Here is a 16,539-nt window from a genome sequence, read left to right as displayed (position 1 = left end):
GTTCTCTCAAATCCATTTGCAGTCCCTCGCTTGGCAACATAATAAACGCACAAGATACATACCTTCTGCTGTCAGATCAGGTCCCACGATGTAATCCATCTGAAGGGGTTAACTAATATTACAAGCAGGAGCCCTGCAAATGCAGCTGTGCTCCGTGCTTGTAATTCCCCTGCGAATGAATGAAATGTAGGTCATTGACCTACATTTCATTCATTCGCGGTGATGCGCCCCCTGGTGGATGTCCTCATATGACCTGGAGCGTGGGAAAAAGTTCCCAGGCTGCAGTTCATGAGAACATCCACCAGAGGGCGCATCACCGCGAATGAATGAAATGTAGGTCAATGACCTACATTTCATTCATTCGCAGGGGAATTACAAGCACGGAGCACAGCTGCATTTGCAGGGCTCCTGCTTGTAATATTAGTTAACCCCTTCAGATGGATTACATCGTGGGACCTGATCTGACAGCAGAAGGTATGTATCTTGTGCGTTTATTATGTTGCCAAGCGAGGGACTGCAAATGGATTTGAGAGAACAATAAATTATTACAACAACCGCTGTGTTTATTTCATTAAAATACTTTTCAATCGTGTGTGTGTGTGTGTTTTTTAACCCTTTCCTACAATTGGATTAATAATGGATAGGTGTCATAATTGACGCCTCTCCATCATTAATCTGGCTTAATGTCACCTTCCAATAGCAAGGTGGCATTAACCCTTCATTACCCCATATCCCACCGCTACAGGGAGTGGGAAGAGAGTGGCCAAGTGCCAGAATAGGCGCATCTTCCAGATGTGCCTTTTCTGGGGTGGCTGGGGGCAGATGTTTTTAGCCACGGGGGGGCCAATAACCATGGACCCTCTCCTGGCTATTAATATCTGCCCTCAGTCACTGGCTTTACCGCTCTGGCGGAGAAAATTGCGCGGGAGCCCACGCCAATTTTTTCCGCCATTTAACCCTTTATTTTAGCAGCTACAGCGCTGAAATTTTGCACATGCACACTACTAACATTAGTAGTGTGGAATATGCAAAAAAAAAGGGGATATGAGATGGTTTACTGTATGTAAACCATGTCTCATATCATGTCGGGTTTGTGCAGGAGAAATGAGAAGCCGGCAATTGAATTACCGGCTGTTCACAGATATCGCGCTGAATGAAATCTAAATACAGAATATATATATATATGTGTCTCAATGACATATATATATATATATACTGTATATATGTTTTAATGAACATTTGAGCACATAAATCCATTAGATGTCGGTTTTGCAAGCCTGCGCAAAAATCTCGCAGTACGGATGCCATACGGATTACATACGGAGGATGCCATGCGCAAAATACGCTGACACACCCTGACTACGGATCACTATTTTGGGAACATTTCACCGTATTTCGGCCGTATTACGGCCGTAAAATACGTGGCGTATTGTCTTACGCCGAGTGTGACGCCGGCCTAATACAGATACTGAGAATTACGCCCAGTATACAGGACAGGAGAAGTGGTACTGTGCATTGTATATATACAGAATAATACAGATACTGAGAATTACACCCAGTATACAGGACAGGAGAAGTGGTACTGTGCAGTGTATATATACAGAATAATACAGATACTGAGAATTACACCCAGTATACAGGACAGGAGAAGTGGCACTGTGCAGTGTATATATACAGAATAATACAGACACTGCGAATTACACCCAGTATACAGGACAGGAGAAGTGGTACTGTGCAGTGTATATATACAGAATAATACAGATACTGAGGATTACACCCAGTATACAGGACAGGAGAAGTGGTACTGTGCAGTGTGTATATACAGAATAATACAGATACTGAGAGTTACACCCAGTATACAGGACAGGAGAAGTGGTACTGTGCAGTGTATATATACAGAATAATACAGATACTGAGAATTACACCCAGTATACAGGACAGGAGAAGTGGAACTGCAGTGTATATATACAGAATAATACAGATACTGAGAATTACACCCAGTATACAGGACAGGAGAAGTGGTACTGTGCAGTGTGTATATACAGAATAATACAGATACTGAGAATTACACCCAGTATACAGGACAGGAGAAGTGGAACTGCAGTGTATATATACAGAATAATACAGACACTGAGAATTACACCCAGTATACAGGACAGGAGAAGTGGTACTGTGCAGTGTGTATATACAGAATAATACAGACACTGAGAATTACACCCAGTATACAGGACAGGAGAAGTGGTACTGTGCAGTGTATATACAGAATAATACAGATACTGAGGATTACACCCAGTATACAGGACAGGAGAAGTGGTACTGTGCAGTGTATATACAGAATAATACAGATACTGAGAATTACGCCCAGTATACAGGACAGGAGAAGTGGTACTGTGCATTGTATATATACAGAATAATACAGATACTGAGAATTACACCCAGTATACAGGACAGGAGAAGTGGTACTGTGCAGTGTATATATACAGAATAATACAGATACTGAGAATTACACCCAGTATACAGGACAGGAGAAGGGGCACTGTGCAGTGTATATATACAGAATAATACAGATACTGAGAATTACACCCAGTATACAGGAAAGGAGAAGTGGTACTGTGCAGTGTATATACAGAATAATACAGATACTGAGAATTACACCCAGTATAAAGGACAGGAGAAATGGTACTGTTCAGTGTATATACAGAATAATACAGATACTGAGAGTTACACCCAGTATACAGGACAGGAGAAGTGGTACTGTGCAGTGTATATATACAGAATAATACAGATACTGAGAATTACACCCAGTATACAGGACAGGAGAAGTGGAACTGCAGTGTATATATACAGAATAATACAGATACTGAGAATTACACCCAGTGTACAGGACAGGAGAAGTGGTACTGTGCAGTGTATATACAGAATAATTGAAGTAAGAAAAAACAAAATCCAGCTCACCATGTCGACATTCCCGGAGGCTCGGAGCACGGAACCGCTGTGTCAGGGCGCAAGCAAACATAAAAGGAGAAGAATCCAGCTCAACGATGCAGTGAAGAATCCGTAACTTTATTTCACTTCAAAATAGCGTGTAAGGACAAGACATCAGCATGATAAAACCAAGATCGACGCGTTTCCGGTGACTAGGCACCCTTAATCATGATACCTGGTGTGTGTCATGTCTCATGCTTATATACAGATATCCGGTCGTCACACCGGTATTGTGATTAGTTTGAAAAAATCAGTTCAGTAAAGTAGATACACATGGACATGACACAGCAAGCACTATTTAAAATCGAGACAAATGTTCCGGCTGAATGAATGCAAGAAAAATACAAAAGAATACAAAGAAATGACAAAAAATGGACAATAAATACAAAAAACCACATATAATAATTGAATAAATATAGAACTATATACAAAATAACATTTGAAACTGCAGAAAATACTGGTATAATAATCCCAATAAGATCTACCTGGTGCAATCACAAATATTGGACGAAACATATGATGTATTAACAGGGAACACATTGGTATTGAAGCTTGGATATATTTTATGTTAAATTTAATGAATGTTTAATTTAATAAAACAATTAATACAAAAAATGTGGTATAAGGAGGGACACGAACTTTTGTGGATGTCGGCAAATGCTTTCTATATACAGAAATGCGAAGTGCAGGAGAAGCTCATTGACGGCAGAGCTACAAGCTCTTTCAATACCAGAATCACCTCAGAGGTATGTCAGGTTCGTAAATAATTGTCAACATGTAGCAATTACAAGTGAAGTGAAAGTGACCTGAAGACTCTCATTATCGTAACAATTTTAGATTTTAGAGCACCGGTGTGACCGCAATAACGTTGTTAACGCAGTCACTGAACAAAAAGAAAACAATACTAGAGAAAATATACGGCAGTAAATGCATGAATATTTGTTCTCAATGAGAATTGAGTTTATTGGGGAAGATTTAATTAGTTGTTTGAGTACAGGGAAAGCTATTAGAAAAAGGACACGAACTTTTATAGGTGCTATTGAATGTTAGCTCTATTCACAGTTAAATAGTACATGTGAGACTCGTAATCAGCAGAGCTACAGGTTTCTTGGAGTTTCAGAGTGGTCTGGAGACTATTATAGACTCATAAATAGTTGTAAAACAATCATCTTCAAAGGCATGGTAAATTGGAAACTCTCTTTAACAAAACAAAGTGTAGCGCCGCTGTGAGCGCCTTGGTAAAATTATTAGCATAATAACTAAGCAGAAGGGAAAAAAAAGGAGGAAAAGGTTACAGCAGTAACTATTGGTTCATGGAGGGATAAATTGTTAGATTATTATGCAAATAATGAGCAAAATCTATGTAGAAAGAGTAAGCCACATATAGTCAATGACTAAGGGTGGGAAGGGAAATTACATTAATGGTGAGCTGCCAATATATCAGTAAAAAAGCATTAAATCCTTCCTTTTATTTAAACCATGTGGGATTCTAGTTCCAAGTTTAAAAATCCACCATATTTCTCTATTTCTCAAGGTCGCTTCAGTGTCTCCTCCTCTAAACGGTCTATTAATTTTTTCAATTGCATAGATTTTAAGTGGCTCAAGATTGGACTGGTGACAAGTGATAAAATGTTGTGAGACTTGTGATGTGTTTCTATTAGCATTTACGTTCTCAATGTCATAGATATGTTCACGGATTCGTTTCTTGAGAGGACGTATAGTGCTCCCAACATATTTCAGATGACAGGCTGTGCATTCCATAATGTACACCACGTTTTTAGTATTGCAATTGAGAAATGTTTTAATTAAATAAGTATTCTGGTTGGCAGCATCAGAGAAATTGTAACATTTACTCGAAAATTTACACGTTTTACATGCCACAGCACCACATTTATGAAAGCCTTTTATATTGAGCCAATGAGAAGGCTGTGTACGTGGAGTGCTAAAAGAGCTTGGTGAGAGACTAGAGCCCAAAGAGGGTGCCTTTCTGGACACAATTCTGCACCCATTTCTCAGGACTTCAGCTATATCGGGATCCTCTTTAAGGATGATCAGATTATTATTAATAATTTTCTTTATGGAGTTAAATTGGCTACTGTATTGAAAGACTGCAGTGATTGGATTTTGTGGAGGTTGGCTGTGGTTTTCTTTCGTATGAAAACGTGATCGTCGTCCGACGATTTTTTCTGCTCTTTTCAAATGCCAATCACTGTAGCCTCTCTGAACAAGTCTCTCTTTTATGCCCTCAATTTCTTGAGAGTAATCATTTTGTCTGCTACAATTTCGTTTTGCCCTAACCATCTCTCCCACGGGAATACTTTTGATTGTGTGCTTAGGATGGTGACTATTTGCACGCAGTATTGTGTTTCCTGCTGTATTTTTCCGGAAAGTGGAAGTGATAATGGGGGTGTTAGGTATGCCCCTCAATTTCAAATCCAAAAACTCTATGGATATATGGTCGTGCCGTGAAATAAATTTAAGATTAAAAGGATTACAATTAAAGTAATTAGTTAGATCCTGTACGGTAGATACATCGGAGTTCCAAATAAGGATCAAATCGTCGATGTATCTACCGTACCAACATATACAATCTTTAAACGGATTCTCGTCATTATAGATGTAGGATTCTTCCCACCAACTCATTACCAAATTAGCAATAGAAGGTGAATACTTGGCGCCCATTGAGACACCGCTAATTTGCATGAAGTATCTTTGATTGAAACAGAAAAAATTAGTGGTCATAAGAAAAGAAGTGACCTCTATGACATAGGACTGAAGGTCCACAGAGAAATCGCTATATTTTTGCATGTGAAATTTGAGAGCAAATATCGCCACTTCGTGTGGTATAGAGGTGTATAACGAGGTAACATCTGAGGTAATCCAAGAAAAACCCCGATGCCAAATGAAATCCCTCATGAAATTGAGGACATCAGTACTGTCCCTGAGGTAACCGGGTGTCCTCTGGACGAGAGGCTGGAGGAGCAGATCCAGCCACTCTCCCAGCCTCTCACCCAGAGAACCGATGCCCGAAACAATTGGCCTCATAGGTGGAGGGTATTTCTCCTTGTGGGTTTTTGGCAGAGCATATAAAATTGGAGTCACTGGATTGGGCACTTTAAGATGGTCACTCTCCTTTTTATTGAAGATACCCAAACTAAATCCCTCATCTATGAGAATGTGGATTCTGTTTTGTATTCGTGAGGTCGGATTATCAGGCAGACACCTGTACACAGAGGAATCCGAAAGCATATCATCCACCCATGTGATATAATTAGCCTTCTCCATTACAACAACGGACCCACCCTTGTCAGAGTTTTTAATGACAAGGTTGTCGTTGTTTTGTAATTCATGTAGTGCCTTCTGTAGCCTAGGTTTAAGATTACCTCCGTGTGACTGTTTATCCCGCACACCTTCAGACAGGCTTCTCAGCTGAGATTCCATCACATTTTGGAATCTATCCATGGCAGGTTTACGTGCCTGAACAGGATAGAAGTGAGGATTAGGCACTTTCATTGTATTATTTGGGATGATTAATTTCTTACTAGCCTCTAAACTTTCTTCCTGCAATTCTAGTAAGCATGTAAGTGACATTTGGTCCGCAAAATTAAGAGACCTGAAAACATTATCATGGGAGTCAATATTACATTTCACTTCTGTTGGATCATCCTTGAAGTGCAATTTGAGTGCGATATTCCTGATGAATTTGTTCACATCACAAATTGTGGAGAAAAGATCAAAATTGCAGCTTGGTACGAAGTTGAGGCCGTATGATAACAGTTCCTGTTGGTCACCTGTAAGAGGAGTGGAAGACATGTTAACAACATTAAAATGTCCTAGCGCTGACGTCTGAGTTGATATCTCGGGGGATTTCTGTTTGTTTCGGTGTTTCCTTCCTTTTCTTCGGTAAACCTTCTTTTGTTGATTAGCGGAGGTTTGCTTTTTTTGAAGTAGGAGTTTTTTGAACTCTGCATAGGTTCAGAATCTGAGTCCTCTGTAATTCCAGTTGAAGTGTCCAAGTCTGATGAACTGAAAGTAACTTGTCTCTGCATGCGGTTTCTGTAATTACGGTTTCTGCGGGATTTTAGGATTGATTTTTGGTTCATTTTATCCCATCTTCCCCACTCATAAACCTGTTCATTGGCATAATCGTAAATGTCACGATCCAATTTGCGTTTTTTCATATCCATGATGATTTCTTCCGCTTTGGAGATTTTAGAATTGCTGGTATTAATAAACTCATCAAATTGTGCCGATGTTGTTCTGTCCTTTATCTCCTTAGTCAAAATATCAATGTCTTTTAAAATTCCCAGCACCGTATTTTCAGATATTTTTGTTCAGGAGTGGAACACAATTCTTTCTGACTGTTCGCTAAAATTGATCACTTTGATAATACAATATGAGGAAAATTCTTTGATTCAACTACAAAAAGACATTGATATTTTGACATTTACGATTATGCCAATGAACAGGTTTATGAGTGGGGAAGATGGGATAAAATGAACCAAAAATCAATCCTAAAATCCCGCAGAAACCGTAATTACAGAAACCGCATGCAGAGACAAGTTACTTTCAGTTCATCAGACTTGGACACTTCAACTGGAATTACAGAGGACTCAGATTCTGAACCTATGCAGAGTTCAAAAAACTCCTACTTCAAAAAAAGCAAACCTCCGCTAATCAACAAAAGAAGGTTTACCGAAGAAAAGGAAGGAAACACCGAAACAAACAGAAATCCCCCGAGATATCAACTCAGACGTCAGCGCTAGGACATTTTAATGTTGTTAACATGTCTTCCACTCCTCTTACAGGTGACCAACAGGAACTGTTATCATACGGCCTCAACTTCGTACCAAGCTGCAATTTTGATCTTTTCTCCACAATTTGTGATGTGAACAAATTCATCAGGAATATCGCACTCAAATTGCACTTCAAGGATGATCCAACAGAAGTGAAATGTAATATTGACTCCCATGATAATGTTTTCAGGTCTCTTAATTTTGCGGACCAAATGTCACTTACATGCTTACTAGAATTGCAGGAAGAAAGTTTAGAGGCTAGTAAGAAATTAATCATCCCAAATAATACAATGAAAGTGCCTAATCCTCACTTCTATCCTGTTCAGGCACGTAAACCTGCCATGGATAGATTCCAAAATGTGATGGAATCTCAGCTGAGAAGCCTGTCTGAAGGTGTGCGGGATAAACAGTCACACGGAGGTAATCTTAAACCTAGGCTACAGAAGGCACTACATGAATTACAAAACAACGACAACCTTGTCATTAAAAACTCTGACAAGGGTGGGTCCGTTGTTGTAATGGAGAAGGCTAATTATATCACATGGGTGGATGATATGCTTTCGGATTCCTCTGTGTACAGGTGTCTGCCTGATAATCCGACCTCACGAATACAAAACAGAATCCACATTCTCATAGATGAGGGATTTAGTTTGGGTATCTTCAATAAAAAGGAGAGTGACCATCTTAAAGTGCCCAATCCAGTGACTCCAATTTTATATGCTCTGCCAAAAACCCACAAGGAGAAATACCCTCCACCTATGAGGCCAATTGTTTCGGGCATCGGTTCTCTGGGTGAGAGGCTGGGAGAGTGGCTGGATCTGCTCCTCCAGCCTCTCGTCCAGAGGACACCCGGTTACCTCAGGGACAGTACTGATGTCCTCAATTTCATGAGGGATTTCATTTGGCATCGGGGTTTTTCTTGGATTACCTCAGATGTTACCTCGTTATACACCTCTATACCACACGAAGTGGCGATATTTGCTCTCAAATTTCACATGCAAAAATATAGCGATTTCTCTGTGGACCTTCAGTCCTATGTCATAGAGGTCACTTCTTTTCTTATGACCACTAATTTTTTCTGTTTCAATCAAAGATACTTCATGCAAATTAGCGGTGTCTCAATGGGCGCCAAGTATTCACCTTCTATTGCTAATTTGGTAATGAGTTGGTGGGAAGAATCCTACATCTATAATGACGAGAATCCGTTTAAAGATTGTATATGTTGGTACGGTAGATACATCGACGATTTGATCCTTATTTGGAACTCCGATGTATCTACCGTACAGGATCTAACTAATTACTTTAATTGTAATCCTTTTAATCTTAAATTTATTTCACGGCACGACCATATATCCATAGAGTTTTTGGATTTGAAATTGAGGGGCATACCTAACACCCCCATTATCACTTCCACTTTCCGGAAAAATACAGCAGGAAACACAATACTGCGTGCAAATAGTCACCATCCTAAGCACACAATCAAAAGTATTCCCGTGGGAGAGATGGTTAGGGCAAAACGAAATTGTAGCAGACAAAATGATTACTCTCAAGAAATTGAGGGCATAAAAGAGAGACTTGTTCAGAGAGGCTACAGTGATTGGCATTTGAAAAGAGCAGAAAAAATCGTCGGACGACGATCACGTTTTCATACGAAAGAAAACCACAGCCAACCTCCACAAAATCCAATCACTGCAGTCTTTCAATACAGTAGCCAATTTAACTCCATAAAGAAAATTATTAATAATAATCTGATCATCCTTAAAGAGGATCCCGATATAGCTGAAGTCCTGAGAAATGGGTGCAGAATTGTGTCCAGAAAGGCACCCTCTTTGGGCTCTAGTCTCTCACCAAGCTCTTTTAGCACTCCACGTACACAGCCTTCTCATTGGCTCAATATAAAAGGCTTTCATAAATGTGGTGCTGTGGCATGTAAAACGTGTAAATTTTCGAGTAAATGTTACAATTTCTCTGATGCTGCCAACCAGAATACTTATTTAATTAAAACATTTCTCAATTGCAATACTAAAAACGTGGTGTACATTATGGAATGCACAGCCTGTCATCTGAAATATGTTGGGAGCACTATACGTCCTCTCAAGAAACGAATCCGTGAACATATCTATGACATTGAGAACGTAAATGCTAATAGAAACACATCACAAGTCTCACAACATTTTATCACTTGTCACCAGTCCAATCTTGAGCCACTTAAAATCTATGCAATTGAAAAAATTAATAGACCGTTTAGAGGAGGAGACACTGAAGCGACCTTGAGAAATAGAGAAATATGGTGGATTTTTAAACTTGGAACTAGAATCCCACATGGTTTAAATAAAAGGAAGGATTTAATGCTTTTTTACTGATATATTGGCAGCTCACCATTAATGTAATTTCCCTTCCCACCCTTAGTCATTGACTATATGTGGCTTACTCTTTCTACATAGATTTTGCTCATTATTTGCATAATAATCTAACAATTTATCCCTCCATGAACCAATAGTTACTGCTGTAACCTTTTCCTCCTTTTTTTTCCCTTCTGCTTAGTTATTATGCTAATAATTTTACCAAGGCGCTCACAGCGGCGCTACACTTTGTTTTGTTAAAGAGAGTTTCCAATTTACCATGCCTTTGAAGATGATTGTTTTACAACTATTTATGAGTCTATAATAGTCTCCAGACCACTCTGAAACTCCAAGAAACCTGTAGCTCTGCTGATTACGAGTCTCACATGTACTATTTAACTGTGAATAGAGCTAACATTCAATAGCACCTATAAAAGTTCGTGTCCTTTTTCTAATAGCTTTCCCTGTACTCAAACAACTAATTAAATCTTCCCCAATAAACTCAATTCTCATTGAGAACAAATATTCATGCATTTACTGCCGTATATTTTCTCTAGTATTGTTTTCTTTTTGTTCAGTGACTGCGTTAACAACGTTATTGCGGTCACACCGGTGCTCTAAAATCTAAAATTGTTACGATAATGAGAGTCTTCAGGTCACTTTCACTTCACTTGTAATTGCTACATGTTGACAATTATTTACGAACCTGACATACCTCTGAGGTGATTCTGGTATTGAAAGAGCTTGTAGCTCTGCCGTCAATGAGCTTCTCCTGCACTTCGCATTTCTGTATATAGAAAGCATTTGCCGACATCCACAAAAGTTCGTGTCCCTCCTTATACCACATTTTTTGTATTAATTGTTTTATTAAATTAAACATTCATTAAATTTAACATAAAATATATCCAAGCTTCAATACCAATGTGTTCCCTGTTAATACATCATATGTTTCGTCCAATATTTGTGATTGCACCAGGTAGATCTTATTGGGATTATTATACCAGTATTTTCTGCAGTTTCAAATGTTATTTTGTATATAGTTCTATATTTATTCAATTATTATATGTGGTTTTTTGTATTTATTGTCCATTTTTTGTCATTTCTTTGTATTCTTTTGTATTTTTCTTGCATTCATTCAGCCGGAACATTTGTCTCGATTTTAAATAGTGCTTGCTGTGTCATGTCCATGTGTATCTACTTTACTGAACTGATTTTTTCAAACTAATCACAATACCGGTGTGACGACCGGATATCTGTATATAAGCATGAGACATGACACACACCAGGTATCATGATTAAGGGTGCCTAGTCACCGGAAACGCGTCGATCTTGGTTTTATCATGCTGATGTCTTGTCCTTACACGCTATTTTGAAGTGAAATAAAGTTACGGATTCTTCACTGCATCGTTGAGCTGGATTCTTCTCCTTTTATATATACAGAATAATACAGATACTGAGAATTACGCCCAGTATACAGGACAGGAGAAGTGGTACTGTGCAGTGTATATACAGAATAATACAGATACTGAGAATTACGCCCAGTATACAGGACAGGAGAAGTACTGTGCAGTGTGTATATACAGAATAATACAGATAATGAGAATTACACCCAGTATACAGGACAGGAGAAGTGGCACTGTGCAGTGTATATATGCAGAATAATACAGATACTGAGAATTACACCCAGTATACAGGACAGGAGAAGTGGTACTGTGCAGTGTATATATAGAATAATACAGATACTGAGAATTACACCCAGTATACAGGACAGGAGAAGTGGTACTGTGCAGTGTATATATACAGAATAATACAGATACTGAGAATTACACCCAGTATACAGGACAGGAGAAGTGGTACTGTGCAGTGTGTATATACAGAATAATACAGATACTGAGGATTACACCCAGTATACAGGACAGGAGAAGTGGTACTGTGCAGTGTATATACAGATACTGAGAATTACACCCAGTATACAGGACAGGAGAAGTGGTACTGTGCAGTGTATATATACAGAATAATACAGATACTGAGAATTACACCCAGTATACAGGACAGGAGAAGTGGTAGTGTGCAGTGTGTGTATATGCAGAATAATACAGATACTGAGAATTACACCCAGTATACAGGACAGGAGAAGTGGTAGTGTGCAGTGTGTGTATATGCAGAATAATACAGATACTGAGAATTACACCCAGTATACAGGACAGGAGAGTGGTACTGTGCAGTGTATATACACAGAATAATACAGATACTGAGAATTACACCCAGTATACATGACAAAAGTGGTAGTGTGCAGTGTATATATACAGAATAATACATATACTGAGAATTACACCCAATATACAGGACAGGAGAAGTACTGTGCAGTGTATATATACAGAATAATACATATACTGAGAATTACACCCAATATACAGGACAGGAGAAGTGGTACTGTGCAGTGTATATACAGGATAATACATATACTGAGAATTACAACCAATATACAGGACAGGAGAAGTGGTACTGTGCAGTGTGTATATACAGAATAAGAAACACAAACCAGAACAGAAAACATCTCTTAAATCATTTATTCGCCTTAACTTGCATGATAGGGGTGCTATATTAGCTCAGGACACTCTCACATAGTCATATAGTAAGAAAGAAAAAAGAGCACAAAAAGTCCTAGATAAAATCCCAATAATAATTTATTCAAAAATACAGGTAGACATTACAAAATAGTCAAAGGAAAATCACAAATAGACAAAGTGGAATAAATGACTAAACAGGTATAAGACCCAGGAACAGCATATATTGAAGTGGATGGGCGGACATAGAATGACAATCCCTCAATCAATGAAACACCCTGTCTCATTACACTGTGTTCCAAATTATTATGCAAATTGGATTTAGTGTCATAAAGATTTAATTGTTTTGTTTTTCAAATAAACTCGTGGATGGTATTGTGTCTCAGAGCTCAATGGATCACTGAAATCAATCTTAAGGTACCTTCACACTGAACAACTTAACAACGATAACGACAGCGATCCGTGACGTTGCAGCGTCCTGGATAGCGATATCGTTGTGTTTGACACGCAGCAGCGATCAGGATCCTGCTGTGACATCGTTGGTCGGAGCTAGAAGGCCAGCACCTTATTTCGTTGCTGGATCACCCGCTGACATCGCTGAATCGGTGTGTGTGTGACGCGGATTCAGCGATGTCTTCACTGGTAACCAGGGTAAACATCGGATTACTAAGCGCAGGGCCGCGCTTAGTAACCCAATATTTACCCTGGTCACCAGTGTAAATGTAAAAAAACCCAAACACTACATACTTACATTCCGGTGTCTGTCGCGTCCCCGGCGTCCGCTTCCCTGCACTGTGTCAGCGCCGGCCGTAAAGCAGAGCACAGCGGTGACGTCACCGCTCTGCTTTAGGGCCGGCGCTTACACAGTGCAGGGAAGCGGACGCCGGGGGATGCGACAGACACCGGAATGTAAGTATGTAGTGTTTGGTTTTTTTTACATTTACACTGGTAACCAGGGTAAACATCGGGTTACTAAGCACGGCCGCCCTGCGCTTAGTAACCCGATATTTACCCTGGTTACCCGGGGACTTCGGCATCGTTGGTCGCTGGAGAGCTGTCTGTGTGACAGTTCTCCAGCGACCACAAAACGACGAAACAGCGACGCTGCAGCGATCGGCATCGTCTATATCGCTGCAGCGTCGCTTAATGTGACGGTACCTTTAAACACGTGATAATTGGTTTTCCAGGTGATTCTAATTAAAGGAAAACTACTTAAAAATGATGTTCCACATTATTAAGCAGGTTATAGTTTTCAAGTAACATGGGAAAGAAAAAGGATCTCTCTGCTGCTGAAAAGCATCAAATAGTGCAATGCTTTGGTGAAGGGATGAAAACATTAGAAATTTTCCAAAAACATAAGCGTGATCATCGTACTGTTAAGAGATTTGTGGCTGTATCTGAGCACAAATGTGTTTGTGCTGATAAAGGCATAATGAGGAAGATTTCTGCTAGGCAAGTTCATCGGATTAAGAGAACAGCTGCTAAAAAGCCATTACAAAGCAGCAAACAGATATTTGAAGCTGCTGGTGCCTCTGGAGTCCCTCGAACCTCAAGGTGTAGGCTCCTTCAAAGGCTTGCTGTGGTGCATAAACCTACTATTCGGCCACCCTTAAACAGTGTTCACAAGCAGAAATGATTGTATTGGGCCCACACATACATGTAGACTAATTTCCAAACAGTCTTGTTTACTGATAAGTGTTGAGCAACCCTGGATGGTCCAGATGGATGGTTGGTGTATGGCCACCATGTCCCAACAAGGCTGCAACGTCAGCGAGGAGGTGGAGGAGTCATGTTTTGGGCCAGAATCATGGGAAACAGCTGGTAAGGCCCTTTAAGGTTCCTGAAGGTGTGAAAATGACCTCTATAGTATAGAGTTTCTGACTGACAACTTTATTCTATGGTATAAAAAGCAGAAACGTGCCTTCAGGAGCAAAATCATCTTCATGCATGACAATGCACCATCTCATGCTGCAAAGAATACCTCTGAGTCATTGGCTGCTATGGGCATAAAAGGAGATAAACTCATGGTGTGGCCACCATCTTCCCCTGACCTCAACCCTATAGAGAACCTTTAGAGGATCATCAAGCAAAAGATCTATGAGGGTGGGAGGCAGTTCACATCAAAACCGCAGCTCTGGGAGGCGATTCTGACTTCATGCAAAGACATACAAGCAGAAACTCTCGAAAAACTCACAAGTTCAATGGATGCAAGAATTGTGAAGGTGACATCAAAGAAGGGTCCTATGTTAACATGTAACTTGGCCTGTTGGGATGTTTTAGCATTAAATAGCTTTTTTGTTCAGTGAATGTGACCTCCTAATGCTTCAAATTCCACAAATGAGCATTTTCAGTTCTTTAAAACATATCAAATGTTCAGAAATTCTACTGTGCATAATAATTTGGAACAGTGCATTTTGAGTTTTTATTCATTTTGGAGATTATACTGTTATCATTGGGAGGTTTCTTCAATAAAATTCGATGTATAATCTAACGGGTGATGACTTTTATTAGACTGACTGTCATTTGCACTGACCATTTAGGAAAATCTGATAAAAATGTAATTTGCATAATAATTTGGAACATAGTGTAGATAACGGTGCCACTGATAGAAGGTGTCAAAGTACTAAATATGATAAATAGGTGTAGCTTCTAAAGTAGTATATCCATAAAAATAGTATCCAAATAATAAGTGCTGCTAATCAAATTTAGGGAGCTATGGAATAGCCAAATCAGTAACAATAGTACTCAGCCAATAATTAGGTATATATCAGATAATATCACATTGCTAGGGGTGTCAAAAAAATATACTTACCCATGGTCTCCACTGCTATAGCCTGAGTAATGCAGCCCCAACGCGTGTTTCGCGTGGGCTTTCTCGGGGGGCTGTAACTCACTGTGTGTCAATTGGGCTCTTATATAGAGGGATCCATTAGACCTGCGTGATCGTACGGCACATGCGCGGAGTATCACGTCCCCACAGTTGCGTCACTTCCGGCCTCAGATTCCAGAGTAGCCGGGTGGGGAATTCCCGCATGACGTCATTAACCAGCAACCCAGGAAGCATGAATGACTTTCGGCAACACCCTGCACAAGAACGGCCTCTGGGCATGCGCACTAACACGCAAGCCGCCATTTTAGATACTGGCCAGAGCCTGGAACATCATTTTGGATGAGGGCAACAGTTCATAAGATGATAGTGTAATCGTCCCAGTGAGTATAGGCGTGCGTAACCTCATAACGACGAGGAGCATCACTCCGAACCATATAAAGTTAGGACTGCCCAACTGTAGTCACTAGAAAAAACAGGCACAGATATTAACCCATGATTATCTACTAATCCTATCTATCCACTGATGTTCAAAGATAAATCCCGTAAATAGCCGTCAGTGTTTCATCTCACTAACCCTAATATATTATAAAAAAGAGCCAACGGTCCTGCTGGACAATGAGGATTACTATCAAATAAACTTAGTATAAATGAACCCCATACTAATTCTGCTCTCAATAGAAAAAAATCTTCATATAAAAGGAAAAATGCAAACACGTCAAAACCTATATTATACCTATTATAATTACACATCATAAATTTAAATAGTTCAATTCTTAAAATTTAAAGTGACAGTGCTTATAAAGTGACTTTGACAAAACCGCAATATCAAAAACGCTAATAAATATACAAAGTGCTGCTAAATACATAACAACAATTGAAAATAATGTGCCATAAAGAAAGGAGTCATCATGACCCTTATAATTGTTATGACCTGGTGGTTAAGGAGCAACATGGGACGAGCTCTGAGGAGGTGGTATCTGTACTGACCGCAGTTCCTAATCCTAACACCAACACTAGAA

The sequence above is a fragment of the Ranitomeya variabilis genome, chromosome 1 (genome assembly GCF_051348905.1).
Source record: "Ranitomeya variabilis isolate aRanVar5 chromosome 1, aRanVar5.hap1, whole genome shotgun sequence".
Classification (NCBI taxonomy): Eukaryota; Metazoa; Chordata; class Amphibia; order Anura; family Dendrobatidae; genus Ranitomeya; species Ranitomeya variabilis.
The sequence above is the reverse complement of the archived record's forward strand: the minus strand, read 5'-3'. Positions refer to the sequence as shown.